General features: G+C 40.8%; 1 pseudogene; it reads right to left on the reverse strand.

Moving 5' to 3' along the window:
- Positions 1-618: 618 nt before the first annotated feature.
- LOC148026432 (F-box protein At5g46170 pseudogene) lies at positions 619-3,357 on the reverse strand (annotated as a pseudogene).
- Between the last annotated feature and the right edge of the window lie 11,665 nt (positions 3,358-15,022).

Consider the following 15,022-nt stretch of genomic DNA (forward strand, 5'->3'; position numbering starts at 1 on the left):
CTACATAAGGTGGTCCTCTATGAGTGGCCTAAAAGACCACACCCAAGGCACAATCATCTACTTTAGGTACTTGTAACCACCAATCATTTAAAGCCTTTGAACCTGATGGGCTGAAGGACAATCCGAACATCGAAAAACAATGTAAAGAAAGATCCAAGCAAGAAAAGAAGCACATAGAAGACATATTAGCCATGCATACATTATAAGACAACTAGAAGGCAAAAACAAAGGTTAGCAATTCATGGGAGTATTCACTTTTGCTACACCATCACTAAGGCTAACAAACCTCTCCATCTAGTTGTAGGTGCAACTCTAGATCTTGTCCAGCTGTTCAAATATTCATCTCCATCTTGATGTTTGGTACAATCAATTGCACCAACACAAGTTGATGAAACTTGAAACTACCTTGCATAGTTTTCTTGGGATCGTAATTATACCCTAGCCACATTTTCCAAGACCAGTCCCTACCTTCTGTCTGATTGAAAATATACTACTCTACACTCGTAGAGACAATAGAGATAGTGATCTTTAAAAACTAGTGTAATGAAGCTAGGATTGAAATACTTGATCTTCAAATAAGCACCAAACTTCATGTTTCAAACACTGGGGAAGTTTATGGTGAAATTTCACATGCTCATCATCCCAATAGATATGATGATGAGCTTTGGGGATCAATCGATAAGAAACTTGAGGACTCCAAGCTGTAAGTGCAACATCATCAGCATACACTGTTGTATGCATCAGAAGCATTTATGAAGGACACATTGTGATGGAAGAACAAGCCTAAATCATGCGGCTAGACTAGTGATATATTCAAGCAATGCCAAAGTTACATTTCAAGCGATGCATTTGGTCATGGACTGTCCCAGTGAGCAACTGCATTAACAAGTTAAGCTAACTCTGAGGCCATAAAACTATTGATAATGGTTTGCCTTGATTTGGGAACTGGTATAATGCATTTTTGAACTGGTACAACACATTTTTCTCTTCATAAGGATTCATATTTGCGATGAATACTTAAGTCGAAGCTTAGAGCATACAAGCATACATGCTCTGTCTCTCTCATTGAACATACCCAAGCAAAGTACTGCTTGTTCACTTGATCAAAACTATTTACAGCACCAGGCCTAACACTCACCAGAAACTGATGCCTTACAAAAACAACGGGTCTCTGAGCGCTTTGCCCAGTACTCACTTTCTCAACACCATTTGTGGGCCCTAACAACAACTTTTGGTCGAAGTGCTTCTAAAGAGATCATCTTCAGCATGTATTTAGTGACCAGTACATATGGTGCAGCATCACAGTAGTGCAGGAACAAATTCACTTTGATTAATCTAATAACCTCATGTGCAAGAGCTAAAACGAATTCATCTCCAGCAGATATGTTTGCCCCCTGACTAGAGAGTTTGCTGCAGTTTTGAAAGGCCCCTCAAATGCATTGGGAGGAAGCGCATCCATCCCTCCTTTCATAAGCTCATGATTAGGCCTGATAGCCACAAGTGTAGCACCCCTCATTCCAGCTCCACCAGGCAGGACCAGAAAAGGAGCATACCACAATTTGATATTGAGGGCTGGCACCTGAGTCCTATTAGATGAAGAAGAAGTCAAGATCGGCTTGTCCCGAAAGTCAGAAAGCTGTTTTCTGCTCATGGACAGGGTTCCCTGGCCATGTCCATCCGCCAGAACAAGGCTTTCCAAAGCTGGATGCTCAAAAATAATCTGCTGAAGAAGATGATGTCTAGCAGAGGCAGCTATAAGTGAGCTGATTGTCCACACTACCCTCAATTTCAAGCCACCATTGGTGGAGAAATTTTCAGGCAGGTTCTCATTGGTTTCCTGTACACCTTCAGCCAACTCACTTCTGGACTGAGTTGAATTCAAGCTGGTGATTCCACGAGGTGCAGTATTTGGATTCACCGACTGCTTGTCGAAGTTTATAAGTGATGATGCAGCTAGGATCTCACAGCTCTCCAAAGTGCTGCCAAACTCTGCTCTCCACTTCAATATGGCCCCTTCTTCTACATCCAATTCACCTCCTGGAAGCTCAATTTTAAGCCTTTTGATACCTTTAAAATTTCTGATGACCTCTCCTGGAGAGCGCTGTGAAACCTCCGGAACTATGCTCTTCTTAGGTGTGAGAAAGTGCTGCAGAAATTGAAGTGACTTTGCAATGCTGCGGAAAAGGAGGTGGTGCACACGTGCGAGAAGGCCCTTGCCTTTGGTGCATTCATGCAAACGCTCTGTGGAGATCACACAATCAACCTTGACCACAACATCTTCTACATGTGGGATAAGCAAATGAAAACGTCTGGATACACCGCTACACCTGCCAAGGGCTTTAACATCAAGGACCTTGTTGAATATATACAGAACGATAGAATCGGGAAGGGAGTCAAATGGATCACAGCACATAGATGAGGCTGGTTTCCTGTCGGCATGGAAGGAGATGTGCGACATAGTAGTGAATGCTTCAGAATTCGCTCTGGAGCTTCAGAGCCTTTGCAGCAGGCGGGCGAATGTGATCGACTGCTCTCTCAAACCAATGAGAGACGGATTCTTTCAAATGCCCTGAAAGATTCTTTCACCGCAGGAGTATTGTAGAAGACAGAGACGGAGGCACTAATTCAGCATAGAAGCTCACATAAATGAATTGAATGAGCCTTTTTAAGGTTTCTGCCAAAGCCAAGCCTGCCAGAGGACGAAAAGATCTCATGGCCGATGAACCGATAGTGAATGAAGCAAGACCGAGCAGTCTACAGCCTGAGCTCTCGCCAAAAGCAAAGCGCTGCTCTCTGAGGCATTTTGAAGAGACATTCAGGGAACTGATACACTAATAGTCAATGTAGCCAGACCGAGAAGAAAGCCTCGCACTGAGGCACTTTATAGAGACATTCAATGCACTGATTCACTGATCGTCAATGAAGCAAGGGCGAGCAGTCTGCAAATATCCTAGCCATGACCAGAGGCTAGAGCGTTCTTCTCTGAGGTACTTTTTATAGAGACATTCAGGGCAGATTCTCTGTTTCTTCTGCGATAAAGTCTGTTTCTCTGTCTGCCTGAGTGACTGGGGGCCGGGATGGGATCTATCTGCACACGCAGCAAGCCTTTAATGAACGCGCGATCACGCTGTTGCTTTCCCGTTCCGAGGGTAGACGTGCCGACGCCCTAGCCCTGCAACGACAACCTGAGCGAATACAATAATATACCTAGTAAACATGAAAGAAACCCTAGATGTCTGTCAGGCCTCCATGGCCATGCTCCCATCCTCAATCACCAGAAGAAGAGCCAGAAGACGAGGACGATTGATGACGACGGTGATGATTCCCCAAGAGGCCACAAAAATATCTCATTAATACCTGGTAAGAGGCCGGGTGAATATAAGCCTTAAGGGACCCGTCACACCAGGGGTTTACCCGGCTACCAGCGCCGGTGTCCGGGGTTTCGCAAACTGCGCGGACATCGCAGCGCCTGCATTCGTGTGACCCAAGCATTGCGTGCGACCATCCTCTAACTTTGCAACATATTCACATTTGCAATGTTCTCACTAAACCAAGGGTTAATGTAAAATAAATTGCACATCTTTTTAAAAATACTTTCGAAATTCTTTCGAAGAAAATAATTTTAAGACTTTGAACTTTGCACAATCTTTTCAGTATAGACCAATAAGTATAATTCAATTTTAAATCCCTCTAAAATTCCGAGTTCAAGGTTTGCGTATTTTCTACCAAAAGTATTTTTGACAAACACTCATATCATAGGGCGTAGGTGAAAAAAAGATATTTCTATGTTCCTTTTTCTTTGAAAGGAGAACTAGAGTTCTTATGCGAAACTTCGTGCTCGGCTCGCAGTCTTCATGGTCTAAGGGTGAACCCCTTGCATGAAGGTCCACTTTTATAACTTTTTGCCTTTTTTCAATATATTCTATTTCTTGCAATTTTCCAAATTCAAGGCAACATTTTCAAATCTAAACAGAGATATTTTACATTCCTCCAACAAGAACAAATGCCATGCCTCCATCAAGGCCTCCCAAAAGTCTACAGAAGTAAAGATACACTTTTTAGGGTGCAAAAAATAATGTGCCACTAGACTTCCAAAAGTCTAGTAGGTAGTGTGTGTGGCCATTATTCCAACAAGAAAATATCTTATCTTAATTAATGTTTTCTCAGAAGTTGTCATAACGATACCCCATGTCTCTTATTTCATTAGCCATTAAGGTTGATAAAATTTATATCATTAAGGTTAATAATGGTTTGCTAACCTTATCTGTTAGGATACATTAGGTGCTTTGCACCTAGATTCTCTCAACGCTTCACGTCGATAGTGCTTCATATCAAGATTCAAAAACATGTTTCATGTGACAAGATAATTTGTAGAAGGTTGAAATTAGAAACATAATCCAAACTTCAAAAGTTCTTGCAACTTAGACTAATACAATGTTGAATGCACAAAAATACAATATATGAGGATGTGGCACTCATTGATATATAGGGAGTGGAAGATCAACATTAGTAGGATCAAGCCTAACCTATATCTCCAAAAAACCCTTATGACCATTTCCAAAGTTTATCAAAGACAAATACATTTAATTGTGATTTCTTTTTAGATTGAGACTATTGTAGCATACATATTATTCTCACACACTAAGCTTACAACATTACAAAAATTTGACAATTCTTTAACTATTTTGAGAAATTCTTCTTCTTCTTCTTCTTCGCATGCACGTGTGTGTGTGTGTGTGTGTGTGTGTGTGTGTGTGTGTGTGTGTGTGTGTGTGTGTGTGTGTGTGTGTGTGTGTGTGTGTGTGTGTGTGTGTGTGTGTGTGTGTGTGTGTGTGTGAATCAATGATACATAGATACACACACATTTTTCCTTTTTCCATCTTGTGTGTGTGTGTGTGTGAATCAATGATACATAGATACACACAGATTTTTCTTTTTCCATCTTGTTTTTTATATGCTCTGTGTGTGTGTGTGTGTGTGTGTAATACATGTGCATCTATTTGTATGATTTGGTAGATGTGTATCCCCTCTCTCTTTTTCTTCCTCACATCTCTCATCTTTCTTTTATATCACATGAATGCATGTTGTGTATGCACATGTGTACATATGTATGCACTACATGTAGTTCGTATTTTATAAATGTGTATCCATTATCTCTCCTCTACTCTGTTTCTCTCTCATATACATGTTTAGATGTGTGAGTGTGTATGTGTTTTATACATATATGTGAATTTGTGTGGCCTCATAAGTATGTGTACTCTCCTCTCATTATTTTCTCTCTTTCTTGTCTCTCCTTTCTTTTCCCCTCTCCAATCTCTCTTCATTTTCTTCTTCTTCTTCTTCTCTCTCTCTCTTTTTGTGATCCAATGGCTACCCCAATGTTAAGCCATTTATTTTATTAACCTGCTAACCCTGGTTCAAAAGTCCCTTTGTATATTTCTACACAAAAAGGCCACATAAATGTAGAAATTAAGCTCTAGACCATTTGTAACCATGCATTCAACTTAACTAATTGAGCTACATCTATTTGTGCGCTCTCTCTCTCTCTCTCTCTCTCTCTCTCTCTCTCTCTCTCTCTCTCTCTCTCTCTCTCTCTCTCTCTCTCTCTCTCTCTCTCTCTCTCTCTCTCTCTCTCTCTCTCTCTCTACATGTATATGTGTATGTAATAATGATACACACACAATTTTTTTCATTTTTACCAATTCTTGTTTTTCCTATGTTCTATGTGTATATGAGTGTGCTTGCATGTGTGTGTGTGTGTGTGTGTGTGTGTGTGTGTGTGTGTGTGTGTGTGTGTGTGTGTGTGTGTGTGTGTGTGTGTGTGTGTGTGTGTGTGTGTGTGTGTGTGTGTGTGTGTGTGTGTGTGTGTGTGTGTGTGTGTGTAGGGTCTCATAAATCTCTCTCTCTCTCTCTCTCTCTCTCTCTCTCTCTCTCTCTCTCTCTCTCTCTCTCTCTCTCTCTCTCTCTCTCTCTCTCTCTCTCTCTCTCTCTCTCTCTCTCTCTCTCTCTCTCTCTCTCTCTCTCTCTCTCTCTCTCTCTCTCTCTCTCTCTCTCTCTCTCTCTCATTTGTTTGTGTGTGTATATGAGCATGTATGCATTTATACATATATGCATACATGTATGTATATATGCATATATGTGTGTGAATGCATTTGCACATATGTATACTATGCATACATGCATATGTGTGCCTATATTGTTCATATGTTTCTATAGTCTATGTGCATTTTTGTGTGGTTTTAGAGTATGTATACATTGCATGAAGATGTTTAACCATTAAAATTATTATCTCATTCTATATGTTCAAAAAGAAATTCAAATCTTTTTTAATAGTGTATGTGCATTTGTGGGTGTTTGCAGAGTATGTACGCATTGCATGCACATGTTTAACCATTAGTCATGTATGTCTACTTTTCAAAAAAATCATCTCTCTTTCTAGGAAAAGCTAGGAGAGAGAGAGAGATGATAGAAAATAGTCATAACCCCCACTCACCCTTCAAGAAAAAACCCTCTTTATTTCTTGAATACCGAATTCCTCCTTATTGTGCCACATAGGCTTGGAAACCTTCTAGTTGATGTTGGATCCCCAAGGCAACCCTCTAAATAATATATATAGAATGGTAACATCCATACACTCTTGCAAGCTTAACAAATGGTAGCACCCATTTACCTGATGGATTAGTTTCATCTACCATGGTAGTAGAATTGGATAGAGATTGATATTTCTAGGATAAGTTCCTAGCGAGAGAAGATAATTTGTTTCGGGATGATCCTGCCATAGGCACCTACAGAGATAAGTAGAGGACTAACCTGGAATTTGTACAGCCTAAACACAAACTGCCAATCCTACTTACCTACTTCCTCTAAATTGAGCAAGTTCTCCAATAGCAATAACAAACTCTCATTTGGCAAGCTCTGATACCTCCCCCAAAGGAGAAGTTTTAAAAAGAAGAAAAGAGGATTAGCACTATTGGCAATTTCTTCTTTGAGATCTAAGGATATGCTTTCCCAATAGAGCCTAAATGTACCCATAAACCCATGAGTGAGAGCATTGATGAGGTCAATATTTCTAGCATCAAGCTTATCAAGATGCTTTTGAGAGAGGTAGGCATACATCATATGGATAGTTTTAATCTCTTTCTATGATTTTCCATCAAAATTCCAAATGTGAAAATTTCTAACTTTGGAAAGACTGGGCAAGCTAGTCTCTTTGATACCAAAGGTTGAGGCTTCCTATGTTACCCCATATGCAGTAAGGTGCTTGGATTCAACAACATCAAGCTCGATGAAGAAATTCGAATCATATTCTTCTTACTTAAATACATCAGTAATAGAATGAGCATTTATACACATAAATTTGGGGGCTATGTGAAACTCATTACTATCTTGAGAGGATTCATCATCATCATCATCATCATCATCATCATCATTGAGAGAAGTAGCATTAGCAAGACCATCCAATTGAGATTCTCCATCTAAAGTGTCCAAATAGCCTCCATAGATGCCTCTATAGTCATCAAAGAGTTTGTAGCAATTCTCTTCTTTGTACCATCTGGATACAATAGAGTCTCCTCAATAAGGAAATTTTCATGGCATGTTGATCTTTCTAATAACACCTCTTCATCAAGGGGAAACGCACACGGAAAAGTTGTGCATCATTTTATTGAAAGTGTTCCATTGACCATGGATAGGTGGAGGTGCATCAAGGGTATATCCAAGGACATCCTATGGTAGAAAATGTTCATTTATGGTAGCAACATTAATAGTCAGTATAGCTTGGAGGTTGTCTTTTTATACTTCCTCATCATCCTCCTCAAATTCCATTTCAAATTCCCAATACATGAGGTCACTCACGGTAGGAGAAGAAGGAGGTACATGGGCTTCGGTGTTCAAAGGGCATTGATTTTGTGGAGATTAGGTAGGTGAAATTCCCATCTCTTATTAGTTTTAGTGGGGCATATTTTCTTAGAAGAAGAAGTAGTATTGATGGAGAGCTAGGTGCATAGACTTCAGAGCTTAGAGGATTCAACATGTTTAAGAGAGGCTTCAAGAGTACCAAGGCATGCATTAAGTGAGTGCATACTTTGTGAATTTGAGCATTTTGTTCCCAAAGCTGGTGGAGGGAGAGATGTGTCAAGTTTAAGGCTTGACACTCCATAGTCCAATGACCATTAAGTGGACAAAGGAATGGGGCATCTTTGTAATGAGAGTCGTTATAAGAGAACTCTTGAGGCTGGAAATCTTGAGCATTGGCAATTATAGTACTACCACTGGTGGGAGTGATGAGTCTCTTGTAGTGTGTGCACATATCATTTTCATCCATAGTCACATGAGAATATGCAAGCCTAATAAAATTATGATGGATAGGTAAAGCTAGTTGTATCTGGAAGGATTTTGGCTCCTCTCACATGGATTTAGTTTGAGTCGAAGCTCCAATAACATATTTGTGTTTTGTAGTGTAGGAGTGGATTTAAATCATCTAAGGTTGTTTAAACTCCCATACTTGCAAAGAAGAGACATTCATTTGCCATTCCTAGGGAAGTCACAATTGATTATGGTGAGGAGATACCCTTAGGTCTTGTCATCACTTTTTATAATAATTGTCTAGCCTTAGTCCTTCTCAAAGTTGAGTTGATCCCTTCAATGACATAAGGAATGGCCATTGAGACTAGGAACTGATGTTGGACACAATATGTATGGATGATTGCTTTTGTCTCCAAGCCCAATTGTTCGAACATTGAGGATTAGAATATCTATAAGATAAGGATCATTTACAACACTGAGAAAGTTTTGGTGAAGCACGAAGAAAATGGGATCATTGGGAGAGGAGACATAGCAACCCCAACAATCATATCTCTAGTTTCTTTGTGTCAGATATCTAGAACTACAATAACACAAGACATAAGAAGACCTTGGCAAATAAAAAGGATTATGCAAATTACAAAGTATCCCAAATGGATTTGAGGGAAAAAATTTTGGATTTTTGTATTTTATCATAAGGGAGACCAAGAAGAGAGATGAATTGGCCATCTTGGAAAGAGTTTCCGATGAGATCCACTTATGGTCTTTAATGAAGACGATAGAAGCTCTGAATGTATAACATGTGTGTGTGTGTGTGTGTGTGTGTGTGTGTGTGTGTGTGTGTGTGTGTGTGTGTGTGTGTGTGTGTGTGTGTGTGTGTGTGTGTGTGTGTGTGTGTGTGTGTGTGTGTGTGTGTGTGTGTGTGTGTGTGTGTGTGTGTGTGTGTGTGTGTGTGTGTGTGTGTGTGTGTGTGTGTGTGTGTGTGTGTGTGTGTGTGTGTGTGTGTGTGTGTGTGTGTGTGTGTGTGTGTGTGCGCGTGCGTGCGTGCGTGCGTGCGTGCGCACGCGCATGCACACATATATATACATACATACATACATAATTATACAAATTACTCTAGGTATTAATATATTTATAATATATACTATACATATATGTATATTATGATATTGTATTATAAAATATATAATACATTTATCATAAATTATTAATGTTTCTATATCATGTATGTATAACACATATATAATAATGTATATATGCACACACAAACACATGCACGCACGCACACACGTCCAAATTTGCTTTCATGAGCTCTTTGTATTTCACAAAAGAAACACGTTGCCCCTGGTAAAAATCAAAAAGTACCTAGTGCTATGAAGAATGTTATTGGAACATCTTAATTCACTGGCTGACAATGGACACATCAAATCCTTGTTTCTTGGACATTATTAAACACACACACATAGTCCTTACAAATACTAACATTACAACAATGGGTGTGCAGTTTTTACCACCTCTGCCACATGTTGTGCTATGTGTTTTAGCCCTAACTTGTTAATCTAATAAACAATGGCATCAGAAGCATTTGTACACCTAATAGTTGTCATGCACTTAGTTATGGATTGGTTTGTTACTAGCATGTGAGCACTTAAAGTGATTACTCATTCACATAGGAAAAGTACACTACCACCTCGGGTAAGTTACTTGTGAATATATGTGTGCATCACGTGGGTTCAAAATAAGGTATCTTTAAAATACTATTTTTATACATTTTTTACATATAGAAGGATGTAATATAAAGGGATTATTTATAGATTGAATAGAAAATGGTTATGTTTTATTGAGAAAAAATTTGCAAATAAGGATATTTATAAATAGCCCTTGAACGCACGTGATGTAGAGGATATACATATATTAACTTCCTCGAGACTACCACACGAGCAAAAGCACTCATACTTACACACATAAATTACATCACTTGGGCATGCATGATAGGTAGTACACTCATACACATTTGCACACACAACCTTACACCAATACATAGCATCACTGCTAGTATAACATTTATGCTACTCAATGCATAATCACAACTTAGCTTAGTATGGCATTACATTAGAGGCAATAAGATTAGATCTTCCACTCTCAAGCATTGATATAACTTCCCTCCTTACTTATATGTTTTAGGTAGCTCAAATTTGTCGCACTAAGTATACACACACCCACTAGACCCATACCTACTATACAGCTTAACATGTTTTCAGCTCTAAATCCCTCTCTTTGTTGGCTGAACTACTGTCCAAATCTCAAAGGATGATTTGATTGATAATTCATTCCTATTTTGGGTTGAAATGAAGTCAAATCTCTTCTATATTTCTAGCTATACCTCTCAGCATATTGAATGGTTGCATGAATATTCGTAGGCATGACTGCCCCAACTTCAGTTGAAAGGTTTGGACCAAGACCAAAAATATATTTGTTCAATTTGGCTAAATCAGAAATGCCTTCCACATACATGGAAAGGTTTGAGAATTGGCTAGAATGTTTCCTCATGGTAGAACCCCTTTGCCTAAGATCATACCATTTCCTTTCAATCCTTTCCTTCTCCATTGGTGACACGAACACTAGTCATGGTTGATTTGAAGTCCTCCCAAGACTGAAAATTCTCTCCAATCTTACTCATGTATCTCCACCATGTATGCACATATTCCTCTAGGTGTAGTGCTGCATAAAAAATCTTTGCTTGATCATTGCGTGGGTAGAGAATGAAATACATTTCCAATTTGTTGATCCATTCTTCAAGTTCAGCCGGTTAAGGGTTATCTCCTTTGAAATTGGATATATTAATCTTGTCCTTGTATTCCTTGTCATAATGATAATGTTGCCTATTATGGTTGGTATATCCAAAAGGCTGTTGTTTATTAAAATGATCACTCATTGTTTGCTGTCCATGATTAGGGGTAGATGAATGCTGCCCATTTCGATTATTTTCAAAAGATTGACAACCAAACAATGAGTTCCCATGTGATTATTGGTTATGAGTGGATATTGTAATATGCCGTGCCTTTCTTTTCCCCCTACATAGGAACTCCCCCGCCCTTTTTAATGGGAAAAAAAGTTATTATTAATGCAAAAAAATTTCCCCCTCTCTCTCCCCACCGACAGCACATCAAGGAGAGAGAGAAGGAGTGATGGGGTTGGTAATGGGGGGCATGCAGCCCCCCAGGTGGGAGGGGTGGCCATGCCACCCACCTCCTCCCCCTCCTATAAAAGGGGAGGCTCCTCCCCTCCCTCATTTGCACAAAGAGAGCGCCCCCCTTCCCCTGCGTTGTCACCTCCTTCCTCCAACAGGCAACAGCAGCCCCTGGGGCTTCGTCAGTCAACTCTTCCCCCCTCCTTGCTCGTGCGGCAACTCCCCTCCCCCGGCTTTCCGATTGAGTTCCCCCCCCTCCAACCTGCTGCAATAGCGCCCCCTGGGGCTTATGACTCAAGCCACCCCCCTCCCCCCCCCCCCCCCCCCCCCCACTTGATTGGTAGTCAGTTGTGGACCCATGAGGAGAAAAAAAGGTAGAAGAGAGGAGAGGGAAAGAAGAAGAGAAGAAGAGAGAGAAGAGGGAGAGGAGAGGGAGAGAAGAAGAGAAGGAGAGAGAAATAAGGGAGAAGGAGAAGAAGAAGAGACAAAGGAGAAAAATAGGTAGAAGGGGAAGAGGAGAGGGAGAGAAGAAGAGAAGGAGAGAGAGAAGGGAAAGAGGAGAAGGAGAGAAGAAGAGAAGGAGAGAGAGAAGAGGAAGAGGAGAGGGAGAGAAGAAGGGAAGGAGAGAGAGAAGGGAAAGAGGAGAAGGAGAGAAGGAGAGAGAGAAGAGGAAGAGGAGAGGGAGAGAAGAAGAGAAGGAGAGAGAGAAGAGAGAAGGAGAAGGTGAGAAGAGAGAAGGAGAAGAAGAAGAAGAAGAAGAAGAAGAAGAGGAAGAGGAGAGGGAGAGAAGAAGAGGGGAAGTTGAAGAAGAAGAGGAGAGAGAGAGAGAAGAAGAGAAGGAGAGAGAGAAGAGAGAAGGAGAGAAGAAGAGAAGGAGGAGAAGAAGAGAAAAGAAGAAGAAGGGAAGAAGTGAGAGAGAAGGAGAAGAAGAAGAGAAGAAGGAGAAGAAGAGAGAAAGAAGTAGAAGAAGAAGAGGAGAGAGAGAGAGAGAGAGAAGAAGAGAAAAAGAACAAGAAGAGAGAGAGAGAGAGAGAGAAGAAGAGAAAAAGAGAAAAAGAAGAGAGGGAGTGAGAGTTGGTGAGTAACTTCGAGGAGCCACACTCAAACCACCCCCTCGGCAAAGGACCCCCATCTAACGATCTTTCCTACCTGAACCTATTGTCCTGAAAGCTGTTAAGGTCCAGACTGTCCAATCTCTGTGGGTAAAAGAAGAAAGTCGCGGGAAGCGTAGGTGCCAAAACTACCGTTGGTACCGGTAATGCGAGAGAGGCAAGCGAAGCAACCAACGTAACGAATGCCCCTACAATCATGAATCAAACCCAGGTTCTTTAAGCTTTATAATTAATTATGTATTATTTCTCGTGGAAAAAATGAAGGGGTTAGCTGCATGCATGGTACAAGAACGAGTTTAGGATTTTTGTTTACTCTAAGCGCTAGGTTGCATGCGTGAAATGGTAGAACATGGAGTTCGCATAAGTTTATATGCGTGAAATGGTAGAGTGTGGAGTTCGCATAAGTTTCTATGCATGAAATGATAGCCTTTACACACATAAAATGATAAGGTTTTTGCATTATTTCACATAAAATAATACCTGTTAAACTAGTTCAGTGCACGAATAGTCATTTAGAATTCATGCTTCGCGATCATGACTAAAAGAAACATATGAGATGATAGTTTCCGTTTGCAAGATGCATTTGCACCGTTGGGAAGAAACTTAGACTTTCATATACGCAAGTCACATGTGATCCGGTGCATTAAGAATAAGCATTTGTTGCCAGGTAGTATGAATAGAGTTATTGATCATTTAGGATGTGCAAATATACTAAACGCACCATGTGCATGATGGGTAAGGTTGTTAAAAAAACTCTGCATAGCATCACCCTAAGTGAGATGGAAGGGACGCATGCATCTAGATTGTATCCTGAAGGCCTAGATGAGGAATCTTGTGTTGCCAAGGATATTAACTGAACTTGGTTAGAACTGGAAGAATGAAAGACCCTTGTTTGGGTTACGAATAAGGCATGTCCGTTGCCTTGATTGACTAGCTAATACCTGAGCTAGGGTTAAGATACCATAAGATAAAACCCAAGGGGAGAGCAAGTCAAAATAAGTTAGCTTACCAATAACATTTGCTTGCATGATCTTGTTTGAGACTATCGGGATCTCGCCAAGTCATGAACGATCCAGGATCGGATGCTAGGAGCATCCTGGAAAAAGGAATCACACCTTAGCAGTTGGTTGTACAAACGACCTCTGAAATGTTCGCGATTGTACACTTAGGTACATTATTTGATCTCTTTGCTCAAGGAACTAATTCAAAGAAAAACACTTAATGCTTCAGGTTAAAAGCCTGGAGGGAGAGGCAGGAACAGTTACCTCCGATTGTCTGCCTGGCCCTATCCAAGGGGGTTGTTAGCCGCGCCAGGTATATGGACCTAACCCATCGCAAGAGGTCTCTCCGTGGGTGCTGCTTGGAGCGGGAGGACGCTTGGGTGCTAGGGGAGGCTCTAGCTATAAATCCCTTGCCTCTGGATCCCACACAAGAGGCCGACATGACTCGAGACGGGATCTCGAGGCCCGTGTACTAGTCAACAGGCGGAACTTGGAGCAGCAATCTTGTAGATTGTTGGGATACCCTTTGGGCATGATATTGGATGTACTCCGAATTTATGATAAATAAAGAACAGATATTTGGGAAAAATGAACTTGCTTGACATTGTTTTTGTTACGTGAAGGAACCCATGATTAATTTGATTAATTAAGGAAGCTGATTTTGCATGTCAAACGTAATGTGGTAGGTAATTAGATAACTAAAGCAAATTGAGAAAAGTGCGGTGGACGTGACTTAGGTCCATCCTACGGAAGGATGGTCCCAATTAGCTGGGAACTTTTCTCAAATGATGAGATAACAAAACCATGAAGACCTAATATCAGTAGGGTTAGAATCCCGGTTTATGTTGTTTTAGGGGAAAGGAATGGGACTATGCCTTATGGCAGGGGGGTTGAGTTTCGCATCCCTCTTGTTTCCCATTCTCCATGAACCGAGTGCAGCATAAATCCACTTCGACTCTGTTGTTCCTATGCAAAGTGGTTCATCTAGAGCTCGATGCTAGTTACTTCCTAGAGACATTGCTGATTGGAAAGGAACCATGACTTCAGGTCGATCCCAAGTGGGAACGGTCGGACACTTCCGCTCGGGGCAGACTCTGGAAGACCTAGATCGCAAACCCTGTGACATTCATTGCAAGTGCCAGGTGGAGCTTTCTAGACCCTCTTCCCGATGGGCTACTAAGACGTGTCCCATGAGCAGACAAGCGAACACGTTACAGATATCCTATGTGGCAGCCTATCTTCATGATCTTCAACATGCTGGAAACTATCTCCATTCCTTGCTTTATCATGTGCGTACTACCCTTGATCATCTCTTATATGATGAACTTGAGTATGTTGAGAACCAAACTCTTTGTAGAAGGGATGACATCCATGTACAAACTCATTTCTGTCATCATGCAGGGAATAATCTTGATGTC

This window comes from Lygodium microphyllum, chromosome 13, assembly GCF_053477565.2.
Source record: "Lygodium microphyllum isolate KBCC chromosome 13, Lygodium_microphyllum_v1.1.10, whole genome shotgun sequence".
In the NCBI taxonomy this organism is placed as follows: Eukaryota; Viridiplantae; Streptophyta; class Polypodiopsida; order Schizaeales; family Lygodiaceae; genus Lygodium; species Lygodium microphyllum.